The 14,513-nt window shown below is 36.0% G+C and overlaps 1 protein-coding gene across 1 annotated transcript in view; it reads left to right on the forward strand.

The window, feature by feature from the left end:
- Nucleotides 1-14,513, forward strand: part of PAXIP1 (PAX interacting protein 1) — a 127,996-nt gene that overhangs the window by 58,653 nt on the left and 54,830 nt on the right. The window lies entirely within an intron of this gene.

Here is a 14,513-nt window from a genome sequence, read left to right on the forward strand (position 1 = left end):
TGATGGTGAGAGGGCAGTCAGATCTAGCACCTTTTCTTGAGCCTTGGTAAAAATAAGTGGTAAAAATAATACATAGCCACTTGTAGAATTTCTTCATTTGAATTCATGGAGACTAAAGACTAATGAGATTATCTAGAGCACAGGGAACCCTGGAACCCTTTGGCAATCTGGTGAATCCATCCTAGAGATAGATCACTTCTCAATTTGAATTGCAGTATTTTTAAATTATTAAAATAAAATATATAGACTTAGAAAAGAAACCAAGAGTATTGAAATATAATTAGGGGGCAGCTGGGTAGCTCAGTGGAGTGAGAGTCAGGCCTAGAGACAGGAGGTCCTAGGTTCAAACCCGGCCTCAGCCACTTCCCAGCTGTGTGACCCTGGGCAAGTCACTTGACCCCCATTGCCCACCCTTACCAATCTTCCACCTATGAGACAATACACCAAAGTACAAGGGTTAAAAAAAAAAAAAGAAATATAATTATCAAATATTTTTTAAAAAGTTCTCCCTTCTGGCTCTTCCATCTATAGAGTGTATATTGAAAAAGACAAAGTGGATCCAAGACCAGAACTTTCAGGAGATGCCCATTCTTAAGGACCTGGAAATTATCTAGTAAAGGAAATAGAGAAGGAATAGATAGAGAAATTTGGGAAATAGAGTGGTATCATGGAAGAGAAAAAAGGAGAGAATATTTAGGATGAATGTAATGAATAAGAGTGTCAAAAGCAGCAAAGAAGCCAGTGAAGATGAAAACTGAGGAAAGATGATCAGTTTTTAACAATTATTAGATCATTGATAAACTTAGGGAGCAGTGAGATCAGAAGTCCATTCTGCCACAAAGATGTGAGAGATGGAAATGACAGTGAGTGTGATCATCCTGTTTATCTATAGCATTTGTAAGTTTTGCAAAACACACTACTCACAATAATACTCTGAGACAGGTAATGCAAGTACTCTCATTTCTCTTTTACAGATGAGGTTAATTGAAGCCCATACAGATTTAAGATTTGTCCATGTTCACATATCTGATAGGTGTCAGGAAAATTCAAATCTTGGTTGCCTGCTGTTAAAAAAGGTTATAGAGTACTTTTAAAGATTTCCCAAGTGCATTATGATACAGAGTAAAGTTATGGGAAAGTTTCTTTAGAGTAAGAGCACCCTGAGCACATTCATAGACTGATAGACGATATGAAAATCAAGTTGAGAGAGTGTGGGAATGATTGATGATAGAACATACAGTCGAGGGCAAGAGTGGAAGGTAGATGGTTAACCTTGGCAAAGAGGAAGACCACTTCTTTCTCGGAGACTAGAGCAAAGAATAAGAAGATGAGTAAAAATGGTGTGGGATATTAAGATTTGGAGTAGTGGAAAAGAAGGAGTTCGTTGATGATATCAGTTTTTCTTTAAATGGGAAGCAAGGTCATGTGCAAGTGGGAAAGGGGTGCCACCTGGAGACTGAAGAGGTTTGTAATAACTATTTTGGGAACATTAAAGAGAACTATGTTCCTTGATAAGCTTTTTAATCTGTCAAGACCAAAGATTACCAAAGAGCAGTGATGGCTGATTTTGAATTTAAAAAAAAATTAATTTGTAGTTCATCTAGTCTTTGCACAATTGCAGGAATTCCTTTTATAGTTTTCAGGACTTAAAAGACAGATGGTCAAGGTGAATTTGGTTTGGGGAATAAATAGCATAGGACAAGGGAACAATATATATAACGTCCCAAAAGTCTTAGTGTATTATTATTATTTTTTTAATCTTTACCTTCTGTCTTAGAATTGAGACTCAATATTGGTTCTGAGGCAGAAGAGGGGTTCTGAGAAGACTAGGCTCTTGGGGTTAAGTGACTTGCCTAGGATTGCAGCTAGGAAGTGTCTAAAGACAGATTTGAACCCAGGACCCCCTGTCTCCAGGCCTGGTTCTTATCTACTGAATTATCTAGTTTCCCCTTTGATGAGGTTTTAATCTATTTAAGCTTAAAATTTATATTTTCTATCAAAACTTAAAACTAACTACATTAAGGTTTTTGGGACACTGTATATACTGTGTCTTATATTGATTTAACAGTAAGATTAATGTTGAAAAGGAAAGAGAACAGAGCAGGAGTGATGGATAGTGGAGAGGTAGAAAGTATAAGAGTCATAATTAAAGATAAAAGATTCCAAATAATTGTTTTGGTGGTGTGAGTCCCAGGAAGAGATGGCATTGGGCATCATGATCAAAGAGGGTCATTTCAGAGTATCCAAGGCATGGGATAATTTAAGGTGATGGTGAGGTTCATGGTATTTACAGTTTTGAGGGGGATTCTAAGGTAGAATGGAATGGAAGTTTATGAGAGTTTATATATATATATATATTTTTTTTTTAAACCCTTGTACTTTGGTGTATTGTCTCATAGGTGGAAGATTGGTAAGGGTGGGCAATGGGGGTCAAGTGACTTGCCCAGGGTCACACAGCTGGGAAGTGGCTGAGGCCGGGTTTGAACCTAGGACCTCCCGTCTCTAGGCCTGACTCTCACTCCACTGAGCTACCCAGCTGCCCCTATATGAGAGTTTTAAAAAAGTTTGTAACCTGGAAGGTTGGTCAAGGTATATATACTGTAAAGAGGAAAACTGAGCCAGCACTAAAACTGAGAAAAGAGCAGGCATGATTTTGAACTGGAGTAGATCTGGCCTAACTCTCATTTTACTGAAGGAAACTGAGGCCCATATTCTGCTCCTGACAGCAGAGTCTATGGTGTTGTTATTTTTGTGTCCCCAGCACTTATCTTTGTAAGCAATAGATGTTTAATAAATGTTTGAATGAAATTTAATTGCCCATGGCCCTGGGGAGCTTCATTCCAAATCAGGTCCAAATTCAACACTTTTATTTTTAAATTTAAATTTTTTAATATTTTCAGTTAATAAACATGTTTTCTTTTTGCTGTATTCCTTATCCCCAAATTTAAAGAACAAAACCTTTGTAATCAATATATATAGTCAAAACAAATTTGCACGTTGGCCATGTCCAAAAAATTATGTCTTACTCTGCATCTTGAGTCTTCAATGTAGGGAGATGGATTGTTGCTTTCATGGGTTTTCAAGAATTGTATTTGGTCACTGCATTTATCAGGAAGAAATGAAGGAAAGGAATAAGCATTTATATAGTACTAATACATAAAAATCTTTGATTTATATTTTTTATGTAAAACATATTTGATTCTCCCAACAATTCTTCAAATTAGATGCTATATTCTCATTTTATAATTGAGGAAACTGAGGCACAGGGAAGTTAAATAATTTGCCCAGGGTTATTTGGCTAAGTGTCTGAACCTTCCTGACTGCAGGTACATCACTCTTCTCTTCTGTGCCACCTAGCTGATCAGATAATTTTTAAATATTTCAAAGTTCTGTGTTCATATAAGGTGGTGGTTATATAAATTGTTCTGGCATTATTCACTCAATTGCATTTCTTCATACAAGTCTTCTTGGGTTTCTTTGAAGTTCTCTGTTGTGTTTTATGGCATATATACCACATACCATAATTTTTTTCAACCATGCCTCAATTAATGAGTGCCCTCTTTAGTTTCCAATTTATTAGCATTATAAATACACCTGTTATAAGCATTTTTGTATGTTTGCATCTTTGTATTATTTTAAAAATTCTTTGAAGCGTGAGTTAATAGTGGTGTTACTTTGTGAAAGAATATTTACAGTTTGGGGACATTTGTGTCTCAGTTCCAATGCCTTTTTGGGGGTTGCAGAGGGAGAGAGAGACTAGGTTTCTGTGTCTCATCCAGGGTTGGAAATACAGAAGCCACTTCTGGATCTGATTCCATTACTGATTGGCATAGAACCTTTGGTCTCCATTTCAGACCTGGGACATTTTGTCCCTCTTTGAGTAGCATGATGGCCTCCCAGTCCTGTCATTTTGGTCCTGGACTTAGTGTGGGCTCCTGACCAATGAAGTCTTAAACCTTACTGATGTTTAGAATGCCTAAATCCAGGGTGATCTCTAGTCTCACTAACTTCCTCATATCTGCTATTATAGGTATGTACCACCTTGTCTGGCGCAAATTTCTTTCCAGATTGACTGGAACAATTCACACTTGCACCAACAGTGCATTTGGTATGCTCTTTTTTTTTAATTTTTTTTTTTTTTTTAATTTTTTAAACCCTTAACTTCTGTGTATTGACTTATAGGTGGAAGAGTGGTAAGGGTAGGCAATGGGGGTCAAGTGACTTGCCCAGGGTCACACAGCTGGGAAGTGTCTGAGGCCGGATTTGAACCCAGGACCTCCCATCTCTAGGCCTGTTGGTATGCTTTTTTCCTGTAGCCTCTCCAACATTTGCCATTTTCCTTTTTTGTCAACTAAGTTGTTTTGATGGGTGTAAGGTAGAACCTTGGAGTTGTTTTAATTTTAATTTCTCTAATTAATGATTTGGAGCATTTTTCATATGACTATTATTGATAGCTTTGATTTCTAACAAATGGAAACCTGTGTTACCTGCTTTGGCCTTCTGCCTTTTCAAAGATCTTGGTTTTTTAGAAGTGGCCTAGAAGCTGAAAATTGAACAGAGACAAAGTTTCTTTTTAGATTACCAGGGGCAGAACCTTCCACATTTTTCTGTCCTTTTAATTTCTCAGGCTATACCTTGCCTTAGTATTTCCTATTTTGTTAGAATGTAGTAGCTTCCTCTTGGCCTTTGGGAGGAATAAGATAATACAGCTTCCTTGTTAAAACTAGGATCAAAGAAAGTTAGCTACTAGGTGTATGGATTTAGTATGCTTAAGAGTGGAAACAGACTATAGACTGTTTAGTCTAACCCAATTACAGGGATAGTGATTTCGAGGCTAGGAGATGATAGCATTGAAAACGCTCTCAAACTTGAGGATTGAATGATTCACAGAAAGAGTAGATCAGATTGCTTATTATATGGGAAGAATCTGGATGTGAAATTGGGTAGCACCTCATTGCTATTGTATTTCTTTGTAGAACTGTGTGTGGTGTCTAGTAATAATGCAATATTAGCACCCCCCTCTACTAATTTTCTGAGATTCTATAGATGAGCAACCAACAGTGGTAATAGCGTTGATTCATCATGATGCCAAAGACCTACTGACTCCTCAGCAGGCAACTAGGCAGGCTTTTTAGGGGAGAAGGCCTCCTACCTTCCTAAGCCTGTGTATTATAGAAGGAGGAATAAATAGCTTGAAGTTGCTTCTTAATTCTTCCATTTTCAGTGACATTCAACTACTTAGGTTCCATATGGAGAGTCTGAGTAATCAATTATCTCTGGATGGTTATCGATAACAATTATAAAAAAGATTTTAAGATGGCCAATAAATTGGTCTTCAATATGATAATGTCCACTTTCAAGGGAATAAAGCCTATTTCTCCTGAGAGATATATCATGCTACTTTTTACCAGCAACTTAGATGTGACATTCATCTCCTGTACTATTATAGATAAAATTTCAGACATTTCTGGATCCTTCATAAATAAACTGGTTGAAATTAAAGATGAATTACTTGTTTTGGGGTCACAGCTGTTATTTACATATATTCTACATTTTAGGATATTCTGAGTTAAAATTCATAGATAATTTTTTACCAGTTTAGTTTTACTAGTAAGACATCAAGATAATACTTATTTCTTTGACCCTGTATTCAAAAATATGAATATTGAAAAAAAATTGAAGTAATTATACATTTTTGTTGTGAATGTATACTTTTAAGACAGTGTAACCAATCAATATAAGAATTCATTGTTTCTAAGATAGTAAGATTATTGAGCTCTTGGACCCCTTTTCTGACGTTCATCTACTCTTTATCTTGTTTATTGCAATAGCATCTTAATTGGTCTTCCTGCCTCAGGTATCTCACCACCAGTCAACATATTGCTAACAAAGTAATTTTACTGCAGCCCTTCTCTGATCATGACGCCTTATTTAGTCAATTCCAATGACTTCTGATTGCCTCTGGGATATACTATATTTAATATATCCTTCTATTTAGCTTTTAAAGCACATCACAATCTGGCTCCAGACTATCTTCCCAGTCATATTGAACCTTACTTGCTCCTCCTGTATGATACACAAACTGGTCTTATCTCTATTCATCCCTCAGAAGATTTCTGACTCTCCTCTCAGTGCCTTAGCACTAGTCTATCCCCCTGACCTGACTAGAATGTACTCTTTCTTTTTATCTGCTTCCTTAAGACTCTCTCTTCAGCTCAAACACCATTTTCTTCCTGAAACTTTTGCTGATCTCTCCATCTACTAATTTTTCAGTCCCAAATCAACTTTATATGTATTAACTTTTTATTATATGTGTTTTTTTTTTTATTGGAATGTAAGCTCCTTGTGAGTAGAGGTTGTTTCATTCTTTGTACCTGTATGATACCTGACACATAATAAGCACTTAATAGATGTTTTATTGAGATATGGCATAAAATTAAAATAATACTATGAAATGACAAACCTTAAAAATGCTTCTATCAATAGGGATACTTTTTCCATTACTACCTATTGTAGTTATTAGATTTTCCTTTGGTAGATATAGAAATTAGTAACATCTTGAATCTCTAGAGCACTTAAAAAACACATTTTATTGATGCTTTTTGCATTTACATCATAGTTATGCCCTCAGTTTTTTCTTGAGACAAAGAAAGACAATTAAATAAAAGCATCCAGTAGAAACTGTCTGACATCATATACAATTTTCTCTCAGTAGTCTTTCACCTCTCTGCCATGAGAAAGGTTATTTTCATTATCCCTTCTCTTAGATCTTCATTAGTTTTTCAGTTAACACTTCAACTTCCTTTTACTGATGTATTCATTTACATTGTTGCAGTTGCATATAATTACAAAGCTCTTTCAAGATGTTTTTCTGGGATATATATGATTACTCAGCAAGGTAGGTTGGGTAGGTGTTCTCATTTTACAAAGGAGGATACTGAGTAGGTTAATTAAGATTGTCTAATCTCATGCATCAAATTACTATCAAAAAGCAGACTAGAACTAGTTAACCTGATGAGTTAATTAGTTCACTTTCCTTTATATATTTCAGTTAGGAAAAGTAGTCTGTGATAAATAGAAATAAATATGACTAGATTAACTGTAAATTTAAAGATTTTTTTTAATCATCCCAAAGTTTGGTATAAATTGAGACAAGTTAAAGCCATATTTTTAATTCAGCTGAAAATACTGAGAAATTAATATTGTCTTAAGTCTTTTTCAGACTGAATGAAAGAAACCTTATCAGGACTAGCACTTCTTAGGGAAATGATACCCTTCACTAGTCCTTTCCCCCTTTATCTTAGGCCTAATATCTTTAAAAAAATTTTTTTAAACCCTAATATCTTTTATATATATCCTTCTATTAATTTTTTTATTTGTTACAGGGCTAGGCAATGGGGATTAAGTGATTTGGGTCACACAGCTGGGAAGTATCTGAGGCCAGATGTGAACCTAGGACCTCCTGTCTCTAGGCCTGGCTCTCAATCCACTGAGCCATCCAGCTGCTACCTTAGGCCTAATATCTTGAAGTACATAAAAGGTTAAGAATGAACGTTTTGGCCTAGGGAAAATGGATTAAGAGTACTTACCAGACTTAGGGGAAATACCTCTTGTCTAAGTAAGGTAATTGCCTTTTCCCATGCTTTGAAGAGGTTAAGATAAGGATTTACTACTTATGGGCCTATTCTCTTTTCCTCATCCATATCTTAAAGGTAAAGATGGGAAGAAGGAGGTCTCTGGTGACTTTATTTAGTGGAAATATTTCTTGTATTTGCCTTTGACCCACTGGAGAAAAGAAACTTTGTAGATGGGAGTGGACTAAAGATGGAATGGTTTGGGGAAAATGATTCTCTGAGGGTCTGCAGAAAGTTAAGTGATGAGCATTCTATTTGATGAAGCAGACTTTTTGTTACCTAAACTCCAAACTCTTGTTGGGTCTTGAGTTAAATTCCTTGTTCAACATCCCTTTAAATTTTAACATGAAATAACTTAATGTTAGATATCTGAGGGCATCAAGAAACCATCAGTTTTGTTTTGATTGAAATGAAAGTGAAAAGAGGCAGAAAGTTCTGAGCATGTTCAATTTATCAGTCAGGATTGTTCCTTTGGCTCCTCAATCAGCCAAAAGATCACAAAATAGGGTTTTCTAGGTTTCATGTAGTTTGGGGAAGTACAAGAAGATTAAAAAACAGGAAGCATCATAGATAGAAAACAATATGATTGGTTACAAAATCTGAAATATCATAGATGATGTAATATAACAAGATTGGATGCAAGTCTAGAATGCAGGGCTAGCAACAACCTCTCCTTTCCATTTTAATGTTCATTGGTAGTGTCCACTTCTGTGGCTAGTTAGTATCATAGCAGTAATAGACCAGACTTTCTTGAAAGATGGCCAGTATTGCAGATAACAGGCTTCACAGTGCCCACCTGCATCTTTCAAAACTCACTAATGAGATAACTGATCTTCTTAATTGTACATGGGATGCAAGGCTCTTTAGTAAGATAACAAGTCTACCTTAATTGTGCATAGAAATAATACATTTATTTAACTAAAGTGTTTGTAGAACATCTGAATTTTAAACTAATTGAGAGAGAAAAACTGAACTCCTGAGTTCATGAACTCGTGAACATAACTTGGAGACAAAGAAACAAGACTCAGACAGTTACAGAATAGGATCAGTTACAGAATGGAATTAACATAAAATAGAAAATCAGTTAGGAAATACTGCATTTTAGGTTCAAACCTACCAGAAATAGACTAGATTTTCTTCTAAAAATATTTTCAAAGTATAATTTATTATTTTGGAATATAAGGTGAAGCTTCTTTTATCCTTAAAAATAATTCTATTAACTTTTTGAAAGCAAGTAAATTCTTTTTAACAGAGAATTGTTTTGACTATTTAATTTTAGGTAGACCAAAACAAAATGATTATGTATAATTTACCATTTTCTTTGAAGGACAGCATTTTCACCAAAATTCCTTTAAGCAATGAATCTAAAAAGGGGGATAACAGGGAAAATAGCTATGGTATGATAGATGTACTAAAGTGGAAGACCATTAAAAAATAAATGTCATCACTCTGTATCAAGGAGTTTCTCTTTCCCATTTTATAGAAGCTTTTGAGGATAAGCAATTTATAAATATCTGGAAAACCCAAAATGTACAATTGTAATCTTTAATGTTTATTTTTAAATTTTTATTTAAAGTTTAAATTTTTATTGCAAGTGGATGATTTCCTTAGAGCAAAAGGAAAATTGGGTGAATATGGTTATAGTTACTATTGCTTGATGACATAGTCCAAGTAAAAAATATAAGAAACTTATTTAACAATATTGAAGTAAGTGGGTAAAACAGGGGTTTTACTAATTAAACTTAATTAAAATAACTAATTAACTGGGTTCTGTAGAAGGATGTATTAGAGGCAGGAAGGATATATATATATATATATATATATATATATATATATATATATATATATAAATAAAATGCTGGGAAACAGAAGGGGTTTTGGCAGTTAGAAGGCTTAACTGCCAACACAAGTCCACCTAGCCAGGGAGTGTGAGAAACTAGCAAGTGAATGATATGGACAAGAGGGTTTATAAACACAGGTTTAATTAAAGAAAACTAGTCTAAAGCAGAGTGATTCCCAAAGTGGGCTACTGCCCCCTGGTGGGTGCTGCAGCGATCCAGTGGTGCGGTGATGGCCACACTTTTTTTTGTATTACATTCTATTCTGAATTCAGTAAATAGCTTCATAATTTCCACGGGGCACTAAGTAATATTTTTTCTGGAAAGCAGGCAGTAGGCCAAAAAAGTTTGGGAACCACTGTTCTAAAGGATGGGAATAGGGCTTTCTATACTTCCAGACTAAGGACAAACCACAGGGTCAGAGAATGGACTTAAATACACTGAACTAAGAACTAAGCAAGACAGGGCACAAAGATTAGCAGGACTGAAGTGGGTATCCTCACTGCTGAGTCCTGTAACACTCCAGTGATGTTGCAGCTCTTCCAGGTCCACAGTCTGTACTCCTCCAGGTGGGTAGATCTGGGAATTAAACCAGCCCAAGTTAACCAGCAGCTCAGGTTGGGTTTTAAAGTCTCAACCAAAAATCTCCCACAAGCAGATGACTATCTTCCTTCTGGATCCCAGGAAATCAGGGTACAAACTTCACTTCCTCTGAGGTCTCCCAGGGGGTCACTTACAACTTGTCCCCAGCCAACATGGAGTCCTTCTCAGAGAGAGAAGCAACACTTCCTGCTTCCCCTTTCCATTTAGAATCCTTCAGCCCTGCTTGCTAAGTCTCCTAAATAATTTATTAATCTTCCTCACAACAATATACACTGCAGTCATAACCTTTTTATTAATTTTTATTGGACACTAGAAAAGTTTTCCTTTTGAAGTTCTAAATTCTCATTTTAGAAGGAGAATTCCTTTCACTTCTCCAGATTTTCTGCATTTTCATTCTCTTTTGTCCCTAATGTCTGGAGTGGTTTCTTCCTTACCTCCTCCTCCTTCTCACTTCCCTGGCTTCTTCCGTCAAGTTTCAGGTTCTGCAAGAATCCTTTCCTAGCCTTTCTTAATCTTAGTGACTTCCTTTTGAGATTCCCCTTAATCTCCTTCCCAAAATTTATTCCTTTTTTAGCATGTTTGTACATGATTCTATGCATATTCTCTTCCCTTTTAGACCATGAACTCCTTGAGAGCATGGATTATTTTTTACCTTTTTTGTATCCCTAGTACCGTATCTAGCTCATAGTACACATTTAGTAAATGCTGGTTGACTGAGTTCATTGGAAAAAAGACAACATACTTGCAGAATTGCTACTAAAAGCTTGTTTTTTCCAGTGTCCCTTCCAGACCTATAATTGCTTGGTTATCACTTTATTAATTTCATTGGAATCCAGGTATTTGTGACATCTTTGAACTCATTGGTACGATTTTCTTTAAAACAGGTCAAGTATTTGTTCTGTTCCTGAGTAGAATAAAAAATTTTACATCTTGAGAGCCACAATGAGATAACATCTGGTCTAGCAGTAATCTTTAAGTCATTTAAAAGTGTATTATACTGTTGTCTACTCTCTTCTCTCTTTAAAAAACAAAACGAAACAAAATTTGTGTCACAAAAGTTTAAAAGTGACACCTCCAGGGCCATGTGTTTGGTGAGTGGTCAGAGGAATACTAAAACCATGCCTTCCTGGTATTTATATCATTATACTTTGAATAACCTTTTGAGGTTAATACCCCAGAGTGAACTAAAAAAATATAAACTCTGCTCCCACCTCTACATTTTTTCAACTTTTAAAAAAAATTTGCAAGCATCTACTTTTCCTTTTGTTCCCCCCCCCACCCTCAAGTTGAAAAATGGAAAAAACAAAACATAACAAAAACAAATCTCTTATTACATAGTTATGCAAAACAAATTTCTAAATAGTTTCTTTAAGTGTAAAAGAGCATAGCACTTGCCTCACAGGGGTATTAAGAAGATCAAAAGATAATATTTGTAAAGTATCTAGTGCATTGTACATAGTAGACATTTAGTAAGTACTTATTCTCTTCTGCCTTTTCTTTCTCTTTTAGGAAGTAGGCAGCATTTTTTATAGTGGGTTTTCTGCAATTGTGTTGGGTCATTGCATCGACCAGAGTTCTTAAGTCTTTTTAGAGTTTTGTCTTTTACAAGGTTGTTGTTATTATGTAAATTGTTTTCCTGGTTCTGTTCACTTCACTGCATCAGTTCATTCAAGTCTTTCCAATTTTCTCTACAACTTTCAACTTCATTGTTTCTGATGGCATAATAATCCTTTACATTCATGTACCTTGATTTCTTCTGTCATTCTTCAATTGATGGATCCCCCTCCTTTAGTTTCCAGTTTGTTGGTATTATAAGCAGAACTGCTAGAAGTATTTTTATACATGTGGATCTTTGTCTTCTTTCTTTGATCTTTGTGTTATGTTGTAGTAGTAGTTAGTATTAATATTGCTTTATCAATGGCTATTCACAATTTAATAATTTTGTAGGCATAATTCCAAATTACTTTTGATAATGGCTGGACCATTCACATTTCCACCAATAGTACATTTCCTACAACCCTTCTGATATTTGTCATTTTCCTTTTTTATCAACTTTACCAGTGATGGTGAACCTATGGCACACAGAGCACTCTCTGAGTGCACGTGGCTGCTCCCTCTCCCCCGCAGTTCATTACTAGAAAGGCAGAGGGACTTGGGCGGAGCTGCTCCCCTTCCCCTTTCCACTATGCCTGATGACATTTTTCACATCCCCAGGCCCTTTGCCCAGTAGCCCAATGGGAACACAGAGAGGGGAAGGGTGGGCAGCTCACATAGACAGCAGAGCTGGAGAGGAGCAGAGCACTTAGGCCACTCACCTCCCCTCTACAGTCGCTGAGGACATTCCTTATTTCACTCACCCCTCCACCAATCACTCTAATAGGAACAATTTCCTCGCTCCCTGATGTGGGGTAAGGAAGGGGGGGCATGACACTTCCTCTCTAAAAGGTTCTTCATCACTGAACTAGACCATATGCTCAGTACTTTCTACTCGAACTATTATCACAGTTTCCTAACTGACTTCTTTGCTTCAATCTAGCCTCTCATTTCTAACTTTCTCATAGCTGCCTGAGAAATCTTGGTGTGCATAGATCTGATTGTTACTTCCCTGACTGCAAATTTTGAATATTTTCAATATCACTTTAAAGTACCTTAAGTTCCTCCAATAGTCTCATAGTCTTGCCTGCTATGACCTACCTTTTCTAGCTTTATTTCATACTTTTCCCTTTGTATACTCTATACAAATTATACTGCCATATTAGTAATTTCTTAATCTTATCTTTTTCCCCACTCAGCATTTTTGCAGGTTTTCCTCTATTCCTGGAAACACTGCCCCCCCCCCCCCCCCCCCACACACACACATTTCTGCCTGTTGAAATCTTTCTCTTCTCAGCCCATGAATTGTCATCTTCATGAAGCTTTACATGCTTACTTTGATTGAAAGCAGTTCCCTTCTTCAAATTATTATAGGACTTCTTTGTTCTTATCACCTACTTTTTTGTACTTACTTATATATGTATCTGATTCTCCTATTAGCTTAGTAGCTTCTTTGGGGCATGGATTGTGTTGCTTCACTTTTGTGTTCTCAGTGTCTTAAAGTCTTAATTTGATGCCTCATAATGGTATTGTGTAAAAAGAACCCCTTTCTCCTAGGGTTGTGAACTTTCTACTCATCTGAACAAGCCCTAGGAGCATGACCCAGAACACAGGGTTACAAGTCCGGGTCAGAGAGACTTTGATCCTGAGATGTGTTAGAGCAGCCCACAGTGAAAGGAAGTGGTGTGGAGAAAAGGGTTTTTTTGGGCTGGAGTTCTGGGCTGGATTCTCTCTCTCTGGAGGTTGGTGGCTAAGGTGAACTGGTAGGCGAGGAAATATTTTTTAAATTTCTTTCCCTCTTTATTTCTTTCTTAGACTACATTTATAATAAAATTTAATTGTTAAAATCATTGACTTAAGGGTTAATTATGTTTATAAAAGGTGACCACAATAATCTTTTTTTTAAACTAATATATTTCCAAACAAATTTCTAATATTACATTTGGTATAATATTCATTTTTCAATATTATATTGGTGACACCTGAAAGCACATGCTGGAGGGTATACCAGTCTGAAAAGATTTTGACTATGATTGGGGATGGACTGGTTTGTCCTTTTTTTTTTCAAGGAACCAACACCCTTGCTAGTTTGTTAAGGCTCTTCTCTAGAAGGTTGGTTCTATTTTTCTTTTATTCATAAAGATTCTATTTAAGTGAAGGTAAAAAGACAATACATAAAGGGGGTATTAACACTTAGGGAAATTACCAATTATTAAAATGTCTCCTGAGTGCTAGGCATGTATGTGTTATATATTGTATGTGCTTAATAAATGTTGAATTGAATTATGATTCTGAAGTTTTAAAGCCTGAGTAGCTGTGGGAGGATGGTGAGGCCACAAACAGAAATAGGGAAATAGATTTTCAGAAGAAAATGAGTTAGATTATAGAAGTGTTAAATTCGACAAGATATTCATGTGGTAATGACCAGCAGATGTTGGAAATCTAGTTCAAAGTTAGAGATATGGGCAGAATCTATAGATTTAGGAGTATCATTCTAAAGGTGGTTATTGAAGCCATTGAGGCAGATAAGGTCATCAAAGGGGCAATAGTACAGAAAAAATAGTAGTCAAAGATAAAGCCCATGTGGAAGAGTTAGATGCATTAACTCCTTGACCATAGTTGAATTAAACATTTCTTTGGCCTCCTTTGAGAGGCATTCTGACTTAGTAGATAGGAGCTGACTTTGAAGCCAAAAGGTTCAAGTCTGATGTCTGACACACTCCGACCTTGTGACCATAAGAAAGTTAATTAGCCTGTAAGAGTGCCCTAAGCAACTTCCTTAAGATTTTAATTTCTAGAAAGGGTGTCAGTGCTTTGGGAGAAGGAATTTCCTTATGCAAGTCCT

This window comes from Gracilinanus agilis, chromosome 5, assembly GCF_016433145.1.
Source record: "Gracilinanus agilis isolate LMUSP501 chromosome 5, AgileGrace, whole genome shotgun sequence".
Lineage (NCBI taxonomy): Eukaryota > Metazoa > Chordata > Mammalia > Didelphimorphia > Didelphidae > Gracilinanus > Gracilinanus agilis.